This window comes from Stylophora pistillata, chromosome 1 (assembly GCF_964205215.1).
Source record: "Stylophora pistillata chromosome 1, jaStyPist1.2, whole genome shotgun sequence".
Taxonomy (NCBI): domain Eukaryota; kingdom Metazoa; phylum Cnidaria; class Anthozoa; order Scleractinia; family Pocilloporidae; genus Stylophora; species Stylophora pistillata.
This window is the reverse complement of record NC_142519.1, coordinates 46,429,565-46,446,367: the sequence shown is the minus strand read 5'-3', so window position 1 is coordinate 46,446,367 and position 16,803 is coordinate 46,429,565. Positions and strand designations below refer to the sequence as shown.

Here is a 16,803-nt window from a genome sequence, read left to right as displayed (position 1 = left end):
CGAACCGCCGCTTTCCTTTTAATATCGCCTTTGATTGGTCAGTTATTTTTACCACGCCTTGTTGTGAATAAAGGTAGAGATAAACCGGCATGGACTCCTTGTGTGGCTTTTATGGTCGCTTCGCATTATCGTCTTCAAATTGTATTTTTGCTCTGGTAAGTGTCGTAAGGGAGTTTCCGTTTTTTGGCAAGAGATAATCAGATTTTCTACAAAATTGTTATCAGCAAGGGCTGATTGTGAGTTTGCGAAAGCCATTTCTTAGTAAGGTCATCAATGTGTTCCGCCGATGCATTTGGTCAATGATCTCATTAACCCTTTCCTCCTTGTTATTTACTATCGATGCTTTGAGAGTTTTGTAGTGAACTCTGGTGGCGGATTTGCACTTTGGCTTCTTCTGTTTTTTTCTGTCTTATTCATAATTACTGTTGCTGTGTTAATTTTTGAGGTTTAAAGCAGAGTTTTTTTTTTTCAACTCTTTAAGAGCTGTGACCTCAATGTCTTACAAAATTATTTTTTCGCTTGGATACAATAATCTCTCCAAGTAGGGCTAAAGGGCAGTAGAAGGCTTAGCCGGTGGCATCTAGTTTGATATGGGACGGATGTGGTTCTTTGTTTTGTCCGTGAATGGTGTATTAGAGGCGTTTTCATCTTGCGAACATATCTCGGAAGAGTTGGCTTCTTTTAACATATTGTTCGAAACTTTCCACTCCGAAACGTACAATTTCTAATTAAATACCGACTAACTTCAAAATACTGCAAGGAAACTACAAAATGACGGGCAGCGAATGTATTTACCGTAAAATAATTGACTATGTGTCGAGAAGCCTCTTTAACTACGGAGGGTTCTAATGGGATAACAGATAGCCATAAGACGGTCAAATAAATGAGCCGTTAGGGTTAAAAAAGTGACAAATTTTATCATCAAGGCGTAAAATACTGCTCGCTGTTAAAATAATTTCGTTCCAGTGTCATTTTGTAAATATCAAAAAAAGAGACCGTTATTTCTTGTTTTATGGCTTATGCGTTTACAACTGTTAAATGCATATGTACTGAGAACAAAGAAAATTTGCTCAGGTCCCGCTGTCATATTCCGCGAACCGGAAGCGTCTGCTTTTCCCGTTCGAGATGCATCGACAGACAACAGACTGTTTTTCAGGATATTTGGTTTCTTCTTTCAGTGAGCTTGTGATGGCGGTTTTAAAAGGAATAGTAGTTGGTTTGTATCGAGCTGGAGAGGAGAAGCCAATTGAAATGAAAGGTATAAGCGAGGATAAAATCGGAGAGGAACACCACCCCATGTCATCAATTAAATAACATTATGTTTGAAGAAGGGGACAAAACACCGACTGCGAATAATGAGTCAATCTTGGCTATCACCTCAATTATAGCAGTGTCATTGCTCAAATAAACAACATCAAGCCTCGATTCTCCAACCCCTGTCGGTCATTATATGCGATTCTTCTGGCGGTTTACTTTCTAATGTGTAATTCCTGTGGAGTGAAAAACGAAAAATCAAAAGATGACACCGCAGCAAAGTTACAATCAAACTCTGGAAGTAGCAAAGAAAGAAGGAAGTTACCAATTGGAAGGGAAAAAATCTTCCTAAATGCTCTCACTAATTATGACAAGTAAGAATGGGGAATCAACTAAAATATGAATCAACAATTGAAAGAATAATAAGTAATGAGATAATCTGATACGGAATTTTTTAATATGTTTGCTTTGCGTAGAAATTCGACGAGTCTGGTTTGTGCCTTTAAGACCCTAGACGAGTCAGATTGAATAACTTATAAATATGCGCAGTGCGAAGCAGTTATGTCAGTTCTTAATCGAAGAGTTGGCCATTTGACATGATAAATTGGTCCTCAATTAACAAATTTACATTGATCAGGTTCAAGTTAACTCTATCCTCATGTTTTCCACTTAATTTAGTTCGAAAGATTATAGATGCTCGTCATCGTGATTATCATATCTCAATTTTAAATCCAGTTATCAATCTTCCTGTCCCTTACAACTTTTTTAAAATTCCCTTGTTTACATTGATCTTCGCAACGCTTCTTTTGGCTGTCATACTCCCCACCAAAGAACCATGCTTTTGTAGAGTGTTGCATGTCATTCTAAAGAACATCTGCGAAAGAAACTGGTCATAACTGGGTGAATGGGCTTACCATGGACAAAATTGTGATTTTTCAGAGGGTCTGAATATCAAATGGCCACGTGCACTGCACTGGAGTACTCTGCAGAGCAACTAAACTACTACAGGATTTGTTACGTGGTTACCGATGTACTTACAGAAGGCTTGCGAATAATTTTCAAACAAGAATGGGACAGTCGCTACAGAATAACATCGGGAGATTGGAAAGATAAATCTAACAATGGACTGGACTTTTGGAATGGCGAGTCTCCTCGAAACAGAAGCCGAAACGCTCGTCTCTTGAGAACCATGAAAAACGGAGATACAGCTGAATGGGATTGTACCATGCTGTTTTACGCCATCCTCTATTCAGACTGCATTTATGGCCTTAATCCAACGGTTCAGTCACACGTGGATGACCTCAGGAGGCTGCGAAATGAAGAATTTGCGCATATTTCACGAGGCCATCTTTCGAACACAGACCTCCAAAGTGTCATTTTGAAAGTAAACACTGCATTTCTTTTGCTCGGTCTTCCCACACAGAAAATCCATGATATCCAAAATCAAACGAGTTTCCCAACGAAAGAGTTGACAAACATCTTGAAGAAGGTTGATGATCTTGGTAAACAAGTTCAAGAGAAGGAAAAAAAACTTCAAGATAAAGACAATGCACTTCTCCAGAAGGATAAGGAACTGTTACTAAAGGAGGAGCAGCGACAGGTGCTTGAGCAGCAGCTTCATACAAGTGTATGGCCGTTTTGTATTCTTCCACCTAAACCTACACACGAAATCTCTGATCGCCAATCCGAAGTTAATAAAATTTACCAAGAGCTTAAAATTCTTAAATGCACCAATGGTGATAGTTTAAGTACCTTGTATATATCTGGAAAACCAGGAAGTGGAAAATCTCAACTGGCCAATCTTGTAGCCAAGAAATATGATGAGATAGTCAAAGAAATTCCCTCTGCGACCTCATTTGTCATGACTCTGAATGCTGAAAACTCAGAAACGCTTTTAGAATCCTACGTTTCTTTCGCTAGACATTGTAAATGTCCGGAGTACGCTGTCACAAACACTATTAATTCCACAGACCGAAGTGCAGACGAGAGAATAACAAGTCTCAAAAGGTTGATAAGTGCGCGAATTTCTCTTTACACGTCATGGCTGCTAATAGTTGACAATGACGCTAGTGTATCTCAAGTACATACTCAATTACCAGATTCAGGAGACAAACAATGGTCAAGAGGTCAGTTGCTGATAACTACACAAGACGCTGTCTCCATCCCTTTGACAAGTTCCTCAATCCAACACATCTCAGTCAGTAAAGGAATGCATCCAGATGATGCCCGCTCGTTGTTAAGACTCCTGTCAGGAGTAAATGATAGCAAACTGGAAGGTGACATTGCGCAGGCATTAGACTACCAACCTCTTGCCTTGGCGAGTGCCGCCATCTATGTGCGACAAGCTCGGCAGAATAAAGTATCGGTGAACTTTAGCTGGGGTGACTATCTGGAGAAGCTTGATAGTGGTGAACGAAGTACGACTGAGACAATACTTACTGAGACCAATCCAAGCTACCACAGATCCGTGACCACAACAATAGCACTTGCTGTGAAAAAGGCGATGACGACCGACATAGTTGTTTATCACCTGTTCCCTTTTCTGGCTCTTTGTTCGCCTCAGCCAATACTTCAAGACATCGCAATTAACTACATCATGGAAATGGATGAGGAATCGACAGATAAAGAGTGGATCGGTTCGAGAATAAGTCGTTGCTCACTGTTATTAATTGAAGAAGAGGAAAATGGTGTCTTTATCCGAGTACATGGAGTCTTTCGTGGTGTTCTTGACTCTTTAAAAACAAATTGTGCAAAGGATGTAGACATAAAGAGAGTCGTTGGGGTTGTTGAATCATTTTCCAAGTTTGATGACTTAGATTCCTTTATCATCGGCACAAAAATAGTTCCCCACCTTAGAAAGTTTATCACGAATGCTAAATATCTTTTTTTCAATAAAGAAATATCTCAAGTCGGCGAAAAAGGTGCCGTGCCATTGCAAGGCTATCTTTATGGCTGTAAGACCCTCGGAGTAATGTGCCTCAACCATTGTGAATACCAAGCTGCAATGAGCTATTTTGAAGTGGCCTTAGAAATGATACACGCAGGTGACACAAAAACCGATGTAGAAAAAGCACGAATTTACAGCCTGTTGGGTATGGCACATAAACGTAAGGGTAACTTAAAGCAAGCGAAGGATTACTATGAACGTGGGCTGGGTATTCGGATGAAAAAGCGCGGACCTAAGCATGTAGATGTCGCAGCTTCTTACAATAACCTGGGCACTGTATACAGTGATCTAGGTGATTTCGAGCAAGCAAAAGGTTACTATGCACGTGCACTGGACATTCGTATAAAACAGCTTGGACATGAGAATATAGATGTCGCAGCTTCTTACAATAATCTGGGTACTGTACACAGGAATTTAGGTGAATTCGATCAAGCAAAAGGTTACTATGCACGTGCACTGGACATTCGTCTGAAACAGCACGGACCTGATCATGAACGCGTCGCAGCTTGTTACAATAACCTGGGTACTGTATACAGTGATCTAGGTGATTTCGAGTAAGCAAATGGCTACCATGCATGTGCACTGGACATTCGTCTGAAACAGCTCGGACTTGACCATCTAAGTGTCGCAGCCTCTTTCAATAATCTGGGTATTGTATACAGTGGTCTGGGTGATTTCGAGCAAGCGAAGGGCTACTATTCACGTGCACTGAACATTCGTCTGAAGAAGCTTGGAGATGATCATGAACGTGTCGCAGCTTGTTACAACAACCTGGGTACTGCGTACAGTGGCCTTGGTGAATTCGAACAAGCAAAAGGCTACCATGCACGTGCACTGGAGATTCGTCTGAAAAAGCTCGGTCCTAAACATGTACATGTCGCAACTTCTTACAATAATCTGGGTTGTGCATACAGTGGTCTAGGAGATTTCGAGAAAGCGAAGGACTACTATGTAAGTGCACTGGGCACTTTTTTGAAACAGCTCGGACCTGAGCATGTAGATGTCGCAGACTCTTACAATAACCTGGGCACTGTATATAGTGGTCTTGGTGAGTTCGAGCAAGCAAAGGGCTACTATGTACGTGCACTGGACCTTCGACTAAAACAGCTCGGACCTGGCCATATAGATGTCTCAACATCTTACAATAATCTGGGTACTGTATACAGTAATCTAGGTGATTTCAAGCAAGCAAAGGACTACCATGCGCGTGCGCTGGACATTCGTCTGAAACAGCTCGGACCTGAGCATGTACATGTCTCAACTTCTTACAGTAACTTGGGTACTGTGTGCAGTGAACTAGGTAATTTCGAGCAAGCAAGGGGCTACCATGCACGTGCACTTGACATTCGTCCGAAACAGTTTGGATCTGATCACCGTAAAGTTGGAGAAACTTATGAAAAGATAGGCGATGCACACAACCATCAGAGTCACGTTGACCAGGCCAAAAGATACTATGATTTTGCTTTGGCGAGTTATGTTCGAAGCCTTGGCCTTGAACATGTTAAAGTTAGAGATGTTCAAAATAAGCTAGATGAACTTCGGACAGCCCATGTAATTGTAGACACTCGTGCTTGCCCTGTAACTTGTACAATGTTTTGAATCATAGTTCGCTCTATTAACTATGTTTGACTGCATTGGATTACAGATATCAAGTTCAGGTAACTCATCGAATAACAATCATCATGCATGTATATTTTTCCGTGTGGGAACTTCGAGATTAATTAAGACCAAATTTTGTTATAGATATGAGTAGATTAGTTATTGCGTACTCAAGATCAGCACTTCATTTTCTAAAATCACTTAGCGCATTGTTCAACCAGGATGCATTGCAGGGTGAGTGGCCATTCTCAGCATCTTTTGTAGAACAGGATAGGAAAGCTCACTGTGAATATAATGTTATTCTACTAAATATTTGCGATCTTTATTGAAACCCGGAATTTTTATGCAGTCATTGTGGTTTTTCAAATGGCTATCGCATATTTGCTACGTACTTTTGTCGTTTTCAATCGGCGTTCGCGCTCTTGAAGTCATCGGAAAGGGGTTGACATGCAGGGATGGAAAGCCGTTATGGTATATGGCTAACTAGATCAGCTTTAAAAGCATGGAATGAAAGAAAGACAATTTCAAGACTTGGCAAAAAAAAAAAAAAAAAAAACTGCAGCGATTTCGGAGGCAGAGGCCCTGCTAAACATGATTTCGAAGTCAAATGGAATGGTCCTCTCTGCGCTTGGAGGGAAAAGATTACAATTCATCGGAGGCCTAATTTCACGTAAGTTTGGGTGTAAAAGCGCTCCCGGTGAAATAAAATCGGAGATAAATTTCTCCAAAATTTCTATTTGGTATCCTTTATTCATTAAGCTAATTTTGAAACACTGTGAACCGGTTATTTACTCTGTACATGGGGTCAAACCTAAACCGCGGTTTTGCGTATTTAGTGGGCCTCAGGAGTTTCCTTGACTGAGAATGAATTTCAGCAAACAAATATCCTTCAACAATAAGCTTTCGGCCTTCTTGACACTGCTCACAAAAGTGCATATTCAGGGAAAAGGTTCGGCTCAGCTGAAGATGGCTTAGAGCTCAGTTTGGTTAAAAAAAGGCTAAACTTTTTTAAATAGAATCGGCCCTGTATATTTTTAAAAAAACATGGAGCTTAGTGAGGAATCTATTAATAGGAGCTTTAGCGCTTCTTCTCCTTCGAATCTTTTTTTTGTGTTTGTCAATGACAAAATAAAAATTCAACCATTGGAAGGTCTCCGTCTTCTTCTAATAGCGAGCTTAAGATCCGACGACGGCAGACATTTGGGACGGCAAGCGGAAGTGAAGTTACCGCCAGAATTAATTCCGGCTGCCGTCGTTGTGAGGTTTCCCGCCGTAGCGGCCTTGTCTGTGACGTGAAGAAAGCCATTTTGCCGTCGTGGCTAAAACGTGAGTAAACTTTAGCAAAATAACGCCATTTTAACTTACTTTGGGCGAAAATTGTTGGCAATTTTAACAGTTTATTATTATGAGAGGATGTCTGTGAAATGGCTGAGCAAAAATAAACGATTTGTTCATGGAAATTTTAAATAATTCGTTTGCCTTTCTCATAAATAGTTCGTCACTAAAACTAGCTCGATGTCAAAAGGCAACCCAGTAAGTTTTACAATTTCACCATTTCTCTTTATTTCGATGGAAAATTCGTACACTAGTTCGGACATAAATTGATGGCCATGATATTATTCCAGGAGTCTTTTCTGGAGTCTAACCGACCACTAACTATGGTTCATCTGAGAAAATTTTCATACTCAACCATTTCGGTAATGTTTTTCAGCCATAAAAAACGTCCTTGATTAAGCGTGAAAAGTTTGCTTCAGGAAATTGGTTTAACATGTATCATCATGATAAGATTATACCTGTATTATGCTGCCTTGTTTACATGTCTATGCTTAGATTCAGACTTTTCCCGTGTTTAAAAAGGTCACTTACGAATACCAACGAGGGTACGCTAATCTTCTCAACAAAAGAGAAAGGCATTCAATTCCATCGTTTAGAGTCCCTTGTTCACATGTATACGAATCAAGCCGCCCCATTACGTCTGCGAGAATAGGTATGTCCCTTTTTCGGTAACGATCTCTGCCAAACACTCACTTCCGTCGAGTCCTTCTTAGTCAAAATATTTGAATTCTGGTAGGGATAATCGACATTATTTGAAATGCTGGCATCATTCAACAGTAAAAATTCATCTTCTGAATGTCACTATCATCAAAACGTTCGATCAACAATCCACGAACCTTTCTATAGGTAGCAATTGCTTTTCCTAAACTTCGAAGAGGAGAGCGAGTCAAGCCGCCGTCGCGCGCGTTATCTTAAGGCTATTTTTCATGCCATTGCAACGGCGATCTCTCCCCAAGCCCCCTCTGCCGTCATCGGATCTTAAGCTCGTTGATATAATGCATTTGGCTGTTAAGGGTCGATTTCCTTTCGGACCTCTTTATTTCCTAGGAGGTCAAACATTGATAGGAATTTCAAAGGATAGGTCAATATTCAACCATCTGTAGAAAGTTTATGATAAATATCGAGAATCCGCCGACCGTTGCAAATTTTCGAAAATCATTTTTATTTTCTTCAGGAACCTTTTGATGAACCCTTTTCGGAAATTATATCAAAATGTTGTACTGCACTTTGCTGCCGTATAAATCGAAGAGTTCAAAAGTTGACGGCTGTTCGTCCCCCACCCCTGCCTTTATATAGCAGTGAAAAATTATGCAACTTTGGGAACTTCGTGCGCCTCAACGCGATGCAATCCCACTTTGAAATCCAGACAACGATAAATAAAATCACACAAATTTGAAACATGTGTTTACATAGCAAATGTCACAAAATTGATTCTCAATAAAATAGTCTGAAGGTGATTGTTTTCTTGGAAAACAGAGCGCGATGTAATCTAAGGGGCTGCCTGCCTCTATGCGACAAAATGATCATCAAATCAAATTCAACTCAGTGGTTGTCGTAAAGGACAATAGATTATCCTTGCAGTTATAGCTTTAGTTCGCTCACGCATCAAATATGCTGAAATGACCCCATTAAGGTCCTTAGCCCAATTTCTTTCCCGGAGGACATTGTTCAAATCAGTCCTGAAACTCTCCCTTTCTTGCCCTCGAGATATCGTCCTACCTCCTCCCCTGAACTTAATGTCTACTTGACTTATCTCCCTAATTTCGTTCTTTTTGTGTAGCAATCTGTAAAGATGCATAGGATACTAAGTTTATTATTATTTTTTTTTAATTTTAAGGCTGATTAGAGTATTGTTTCTACATTGGCATTAAAAATTAACATAGGAAAGAGGTCAATAAATTAAAGATTATTTATTCATCTTAATTTACAATGAAAAGCACAGCAACATTGAACATTCCCAATTTTTCCCAAGAATGGTAGAATGTTAGACATTTCCCTAAACTCAATATTTAAAGACAAGAAAGATCATGGCCGGGAAGGGGAGAGAGAATGGTATACTGCTATTTAATATGTAACATGCAGAACAGGCGTCGTTCCTTTCGGCGTTTTTTAGGCGAGCAGAAGCACGCGTAAGCGGCGAATGCCGGAGGCGAGACACATGCTAGAAAAAGAGCTACTTCCCTGGGGCATGATTATGAAAATGCACTGGTTTGCCTTTGCTTACCTGAATACACATTAAAAAGAAACAGAAGTTGCCACGTTCGCGAACAGAGTTTTGAGTGTAGCAGATACTAGATTCAATCGTTTCATGAGTACATTTTTTCCATCCGGCTTTGATTTGTTCAGTGCAAGGGTCTTATGTTTCAGCTAAAGAAAATGAACACAACACACAGGTTAGTTCAAAGCATTTTTCTAAAGCTTCTTTCTTTAACGCTTAATTGTTTGTACTCATATATTCAAATAGGAAGTTCTAACCGCTATGATCTCACACTTTGAGTAAACTCGGCCAAAAGCAAAACGCTGGTGACAAACATCGAATGTGAAGTAAAATGAAAAGCACCGTGGTTACGTCGCAGTCAACTGAAAATGAAATAGTTTCGGGTTAAATTATTACTTACAATATTCTTAGTTGAAGCGACAAATGGTTTCGTAATTTACAACTTGTGCTTCTGAGTAGTTGGGTCCCTTGATTCGCTCTCTCGATGCTTTATCTTGATGCTTACGTTTACGACCGTTGATGACCAGCTTCGAATGTCGTTACAGCATCATAAATTGTTCCTTTTAAATTGTAAGTCACATGACCTTATTTTCCCGCCGCGCGTAGTCGATCCGAATTCGCAATTACGATAATTAATCCTAATTCTTTACTACGCGCTCCACTGAACATGCAAATCAACATGCTTGTTCTTTCACCGAAGAATTGACACTGAAGATTGAGTAAGAAAGGAAATTAAACGAAAGCGAAAAATCGAGAATGTTCAAAACCGTGACCCGTTCTCAATACTTTAGAAATTTTATTCCTGCGGCGAAAGGGTTTGATATAGTTATCAATTTATTAGCATAGCCTCGTGATTATTAAAAGTTAAATTTTGTATGCAGATTGCTCAGAATACGAACTTTCTTGTTGAAAGGGAAGTATAACTCAACTGGGCTCACTTGAAAAATGCAAATTTGCAATTGCGTAGATTAGATTATATGCAAGGCTGGAAATCAGACGAACAAACAAGCACTTTATAACGTAGTAAGGCCAGAAACTCATAGAAACTAAAAGACAAACTGACAAAAAAGAGTGAAAAAGGAGCAATTTCTTACTATTGCACCGCCTTTCCGGATTCTCTAAGGCATTTGAATAAACAAATTTCTCACTTAATGTTGAACTTTTTAAAAACAGCGGTGATCTTTTCCTAGTCATCCTCTCTTCGTCGACTGGAAGCCCTGGACTTTATAAGAACACAGCCAATATAAGATACGATGGGAATTTTAGAAAAAAACATGGAGAATGCACCCAAGGCTTCCCAAATGAGACATATCTCTTTCACAAATTACTTTGATTCCTGTCACCAGCCATTCTTGTTATAGTAACATTATATGAAAGGTTTCAACTTAATTCATTGCTTTTTGCGCTTGTAATATGTACGAAGACAAGTGCACCATGCCATAGAACATATCCAAAAACACATTGTGAAGAGCTATTTCGTCACCAAAAGATTAATGTTGTGATCACTAAATCACTCACTTATGTTTCCCAAGTCTTGGTTCCCCATAAGTTCAAGGACGTAAACTAAAGCGTAAAATCGTTATTTTTGGACTTTCAAATGATTCGATATGCATACTTGCTGTTTGAGCATTGACTTTTATCGAACGAAGCAAGAAGTGATTACACCATGATTGATTCAAAGAACAGAATCTTCGGTGGAAACAGAGGTCAACAAGAATACTAGAGGTACATTCAAACAGGTATGTGATTCGGTTGTGATTCATGACTTCGTGTTTGCTAAGTTCAATTAGCTGCATACAAAGAATAGCCATGTTAAGGGCCCTAAAATATGATCTGCGTTTATGACTATCTCGAGGATTAATAAGCAAGCACAGTGAACAAGAAAAAATTGCTCCGTTGTTATCCATCCTGGGGAAAGTTACAAGTTGTCGTTATCTGTTCCTCGAAGTGCATTGCTTTTCAAGCGCTTTTCTATCGGAGAACTGTTCGCTTCTCAAAACAGATTATGTCTGCAGACGAAAAAGAGAGCTTATTTTCACGCCAGATTTAGCCTGCTTTCAATTTCGTCATGTTAGTAAGGTAGTTCAAGGAGCGAAAAGGAAACAGCAACTAAAAGAAAAAATAGGAGAATCTGGACTTACTAAGATGGATATTTATAACTTTGACTCAAGCCTTAAAATACCTGAGGTTTCTCATATGTAAATTACCTTCATTCTTGTCACTTGTTCTTCAAGTACAGAGGCAACATTATTTCAAATGTTCCGTCGGTATGGAGATAAAGCCTTTCATATCCAAGAAAAAATTGCGAAGAACAATTCAAATTACAAAAATATCAATGTTTTGATTATTAAATCAATCAATTAAGCTTCTGGAGTATTATGAACAAATGCAGCACTGGCTCCCCATGAAGCTAAAAATTCTCTCGCCTGGAGCCATTCAAACATTCAAACTTTAATAGACGTCTTATAATTTTTCATGTCATTTTGAATCCCTAAATAGTTGTTGGTCTTTGGAGGATTTCATATGCAATCTAGACTAATTTGGAATAGAAATAGACAGAACAAAAAGTGACAGCAATATCAACAACATAAAGATGAGCGAGGCAATTGTCAATCCAATAAATAACTCCTGGGTTGAAATGAAAATTTAGACTGAGGGGTCTGAGAAGTTCACTCCAGAAGTACTAAACCTGCCTCTTTTTCTAAAGGGAATTTATTCGGCGTCCTCACTAGAAGAAAGGCCAGAGAAAAACAGTTACTAATCTCCCATCTGTGCTTATTGAAGGGACAAAAATAGACACTGAGGTAAACAGTCACGAGATGAATAAGACTCCTTTGCGACCAAACCTTGGCTTCACTTTCATGCTGCTCTTTGAGATTAACCGCCTGTAAACAACAAAACAAGGGTCGAGTTGCCACGAGTAAAGAGGAACTTCAAGGAGATGATTGAATATGGTTTTTCCCTGGACTTAAAAAAATCGGTCATATCTAGGTAATAAGTTCAAAGTAGAGTGTAGGGTTGATTTTCGTCGATCAGGGACAAGTGTTACCTATTCTGTCTTTTTCAGTCGATAAAAATAAACAAACGTCCTTGAAAACAAACCAAGGAAATCAGTTGAACAGATAGCGAGAGAGTGTCAGTAAAAGCTGCAGTTATCGTTTACATTGCTTTCCGGTTAAAAAAAGCACTTTATGCTTCTGTAAAAGGTGTTGAAATAGAGAATTATTTATAGCTCATGAAATATAAAACTAGATCTTTGGAGGAGGTTTTTTTTCCAAAATAGGATCGTTCTAGAGCAGGAAACTCGAACTTAATTAATGACAGCTAAGTTGAACGGGATCTCATTAATTAGAGACTTTGTGCTCGCACGACTCAGGCAAGGCGTTTATCAAAAACAAGAAGGTTGCCATAGGAAAAGAGAGAGGAATACAAAGCAAGATCATAATAAGATAAAAATATAGGCAATGTTCCTTACTGCTGTCACCACGACGAATAAGAGTGATTAACCTACAGGCATACACGTAGATTCATGAGAATATCGACCATATCAGCACTCTATTTCCCTAAGTGACGCATTGCATTGTTTATTCGCGTATGACCAGAAAATGCCCTGCTTAACCAAGATGCATTGCGGGGTAGTGACCATTCTCATTCTCTGTACTGTAGAAAAGGAAAACCTACCCAGTGCGTAATCTTTGCAATGTTGAACGAGAACCGACTTTTCATACCATTGTTTAGTTTTTTAAAGTGTAGATCATTTTATTTGCTATGTATTTTTGTAGTTCTCACACCACGTTCTCGCTAATGAAGCCATTGAAAAGAGGTCTTCCTGCAGGGATGGAAAGCCGCTCCATCATAGGGCTATCCAGATCAATTTTAAAAGTATGAGATAAAGGAAAGTCAGAGCGTACGTGCAGCGTACTGACGGTTTTATAAACAGGAGGCCTAACGCTTCTTTTCTTAGGAATCCTTTTTTGTGCCTTTGTCGATGACAAAATAAAAATTCAGCTATTGAAGGTTTTCTTCTTTTTGTAATATAATGCGTTTGGACGTCAAGGGTCGATTCCCTTTATAACTCTTTCTTTCCTTGGAGGTATAATCAGACAGAGAGTATTACAGTAACACCAGAGGTTTCCTCAATTTACCGAGGAAAAATTCGTTCCGTTTACTTTAAAAAAAAAAAAGAATTAATTAATAAAGCTTAGCGGCTTAAGGAAAACAAAAACGCGTCGGATTAGAATCACTCTTTTGTTTTGTTTTGCTCTTATTTTCTCTCTTTTAGATGTATAAAAATTCTCTCTTTGTAAAGAAGTCAAAGAGAGAGCAAGCAACAAGAAATCAAGTCCAGAGTTTTTTTTTTGACGAGCACTCGCAAGCTACTCAGTTTTTTGCTGCAAGTGATCTATTGCTCTTCTTATAACGTGGCAAAGATTGTAATGGGCTTAGAAATAATGTTTGGTATTCCTAGATTTTGAGAAAATTTAGCGGCTTTCCTCAGTTTGTCAAAGCTCTCTTTTCCTTGGTGTAGTGCACTTAGTTATAAACAATGATAGCAAGGATAAGTCAACATTCAACTATCTATAGATAAATTATGATAAATATCGAGAATCCGCCAAATGTTACAAAATTTCCTAATTCGTTTTAAGATCCTTTTGATAACCTTTTTCGGAAAGTGCATCAAAAAATTCTACTTTTTTTTTTCGTATAAATCGAAAAATTCAAAATTAGACGGTCGTTCGTCCCCCACCCCTGCCCTTAGAAAGCAGCGAGAAATTATGCAACTTTGGTATCTTCGTGGGCCACAACGCGATGCAATGCCGCTTTGAAATCCGGACAACAATAAACTAAATACACAAATTACATGCATGTGTTTTTACAAAACAAATCAAACTGGAAAACCGAGCGTGATGTAATTTAAGGAGCTGCATGCATACATGCATCAAAACTTATCCAACTCCGTGGTTGTCGTGAGGGACAAGTGATCTGTTAATGCAGTTATAGCTTTAGACCGCCCACCCATCAAATTTGCTAACTATGACCCCACTTGGGTCCTCATCCCGTTTTTCTTTTTTCCTAAAGGACAATCCTCAAATCAGCCCGGCTAACACTCTCCCTTACTCGCTCTCGAATTATCGTCTTACTTCAGGCCCCACTTTCTCCCTCCTTCCTAACCAGTCCCAATTCTCCCCCTTCCTAATCAGTCCTTCCATTTGGTTTCTTTTCTTAGCTCGTTGATAAGTATTTTTCTGAACCAGGTCAGGGAATATTGGCCTCAGTCTCTGGTAAGGACCAACTCTGCTTTCAAATAACACTCTTCAACATTTTTACGTAGTTTAGGAAGCTAATGATGCCATGCCACTATCTGTAAGATGAAGGTTTTCCTTTATTTGGGGAAAATTTCGATTCATTGAAAGTCTAGTTTTCGTACTTGTTGTTTTTTTAACATTACACTACATGTTAAAGACATTCAAATTTTGTATTCACATTCGAAGTTATACTTGATTAATTCAATGTTTGTTAAATACTCTTGAGTCGTATCAAATAGGAAAATATTTAAAATCATTGCTTCGGTTTGTGAGCCTTGCTCCTTCGACAAGTTTTTCAACCTTATTGACATTTTTTTGTTTATTATAAATACTATGTTTCTAAACTTGTTACAGAAGAGTGGCTGATTCTTAAGTTCTCATACTTCATCGCCTTGACTTTTGTTCAAATTTGTGGTTTTCATTTGTCTTCGGTTTAATCAACAATGTAAACTTTGCACTGTCCTACAAAAAGAACAAGGAAATAGTTATTAGATGCAATGAATATATGAAGTTCACATATTTTGAACTGCGGTATTAGATACGTATGATGCACGATCCTCGCAGTAGATAGCGCTATTTAAGCAATAGCGAAAATCAGACCTGAAAAATGAATCAGGCCTATACGGGATTCGAACCACTGACCTCTGCGATACTAGTGCAGCGCTCTACCAATTGAGCTAACAAGCCAACTGGGAGCAGGCCGTTAAGTTGATTCGTACTAAACCCGTATAGGCCTGATTTATTTTTCAGGTCTGATTTTCGCTATTGCTGAAATAGCGCTATCTACTGCGAGGATCGTGCATCATACGTATCTAATACCGCAGTTCAAAATATGTGAACTTCATATATTCATTGCATATCATTTATCACTTTCACGGGTTTATTACGAATCAACGTAACGGCCTGCTCCCAGTTGGCTTGTTAGCTCAATTGGTAGAGCGCTGCACTAGTATCGCAGAGGTCAGTGGTTCGAATCCCGTATAGGCCTGATTTATTTTTCAGGTCTGATATTCGCTATTGCTTAAATAGCGCTATCCACTGCGAGGATCGTGCATCATACGGAAATAGTTATTAGTTTATCATACTATGAAAACGTATGAAAGAACGCTCTGAGCTTGGATTCACACTTGTCCAGTACAGTTTAGGGCTTCTCTTGTTAAAGTTACTTGACGAGTAGAAGGACCAACATGACTAAATTTCTTGTACTCATCCGCCGCCAAAAAAAAAAGCTCAACCGATTTTAAGAGAATAAAGATCAAAGGTAAAACAGCAGGAACCGTGGAAAATTTAACGAACAAGGATTAAGGACTACTGGGAATGAAGCGGATCGGAAATTGCAAATTGTATTATTGACTAAATTGTTTGTTTAGTTATTCAACAAGACCACGATGCAGCCTTTCCAAAACGTCACAGGTTAAATATTTCAGTTAAACGTTGTTAATGAGGGTACCTTGATTATCATGCATATCACGACTGGATTCCACAAAGGAAATAGCTCCGAAACCGTCATCTATCTAATGCATCAATAATGTCTTTTTTTTTTTAACCGTCTGTTGATTATTCAGCGTATGGTGCAGGTAGATAACACCAGGGTATTATTAATCTTGGTACTTTGCATTTTTTTTTTCGTTTTTACCCGTTGTTAATTGTATATGATGCAAATTTCTTTCATACATGACTACCCCACCTGTTGCTGTCTTGGAAGGTTCTTGTTACTTTTTTGGGCTCATGTTTGAATTGCTGGAGATTGTGCTTCTTTTTATGCAACATTTTATTCATGGCATCACGAACCTAAGAAAGAAGATCGAAAAGGTCGAGAAAAAATAGTAACAAGTTCTCTCTTATATCATGTGGCATGGAAGAAGATTTTCAACATTTTGTATGCCATATCGTTCAATCACGATCAAGGTAAACTGATGAGGAAAATACGAAGAACTTCAGCCAACGGATATTGGAAAATTCATTACTTCAAAAAGGAATTCCGCATTGAGACTGCACTTGAAAACCATATATTGCACGAATCGCGAAGCGATGAGATCGGTTTTCAAGTACAATAAAGCGCGGAATTCGCGAGTCAAGTAATGGATTTTCTTTGAATAGCATAACCGAATTAAAAAAAATTACTCATAGTTGTTATGTATACG

General features: G+C 38.8%; 1 pseudogene; it reads left to right on the top strand.

The window, feature by feature from the left end:
* The first annotated feature begins 123 nt into the window (after positions 1–123).
* Positions 124–6,945, top strand: LOC111330333 (uncharacterized; annotated as a pseudogene).
* The last annotated feature ends 9,858 nt before the right edge of the window (positions 6,946–16,803 follow it).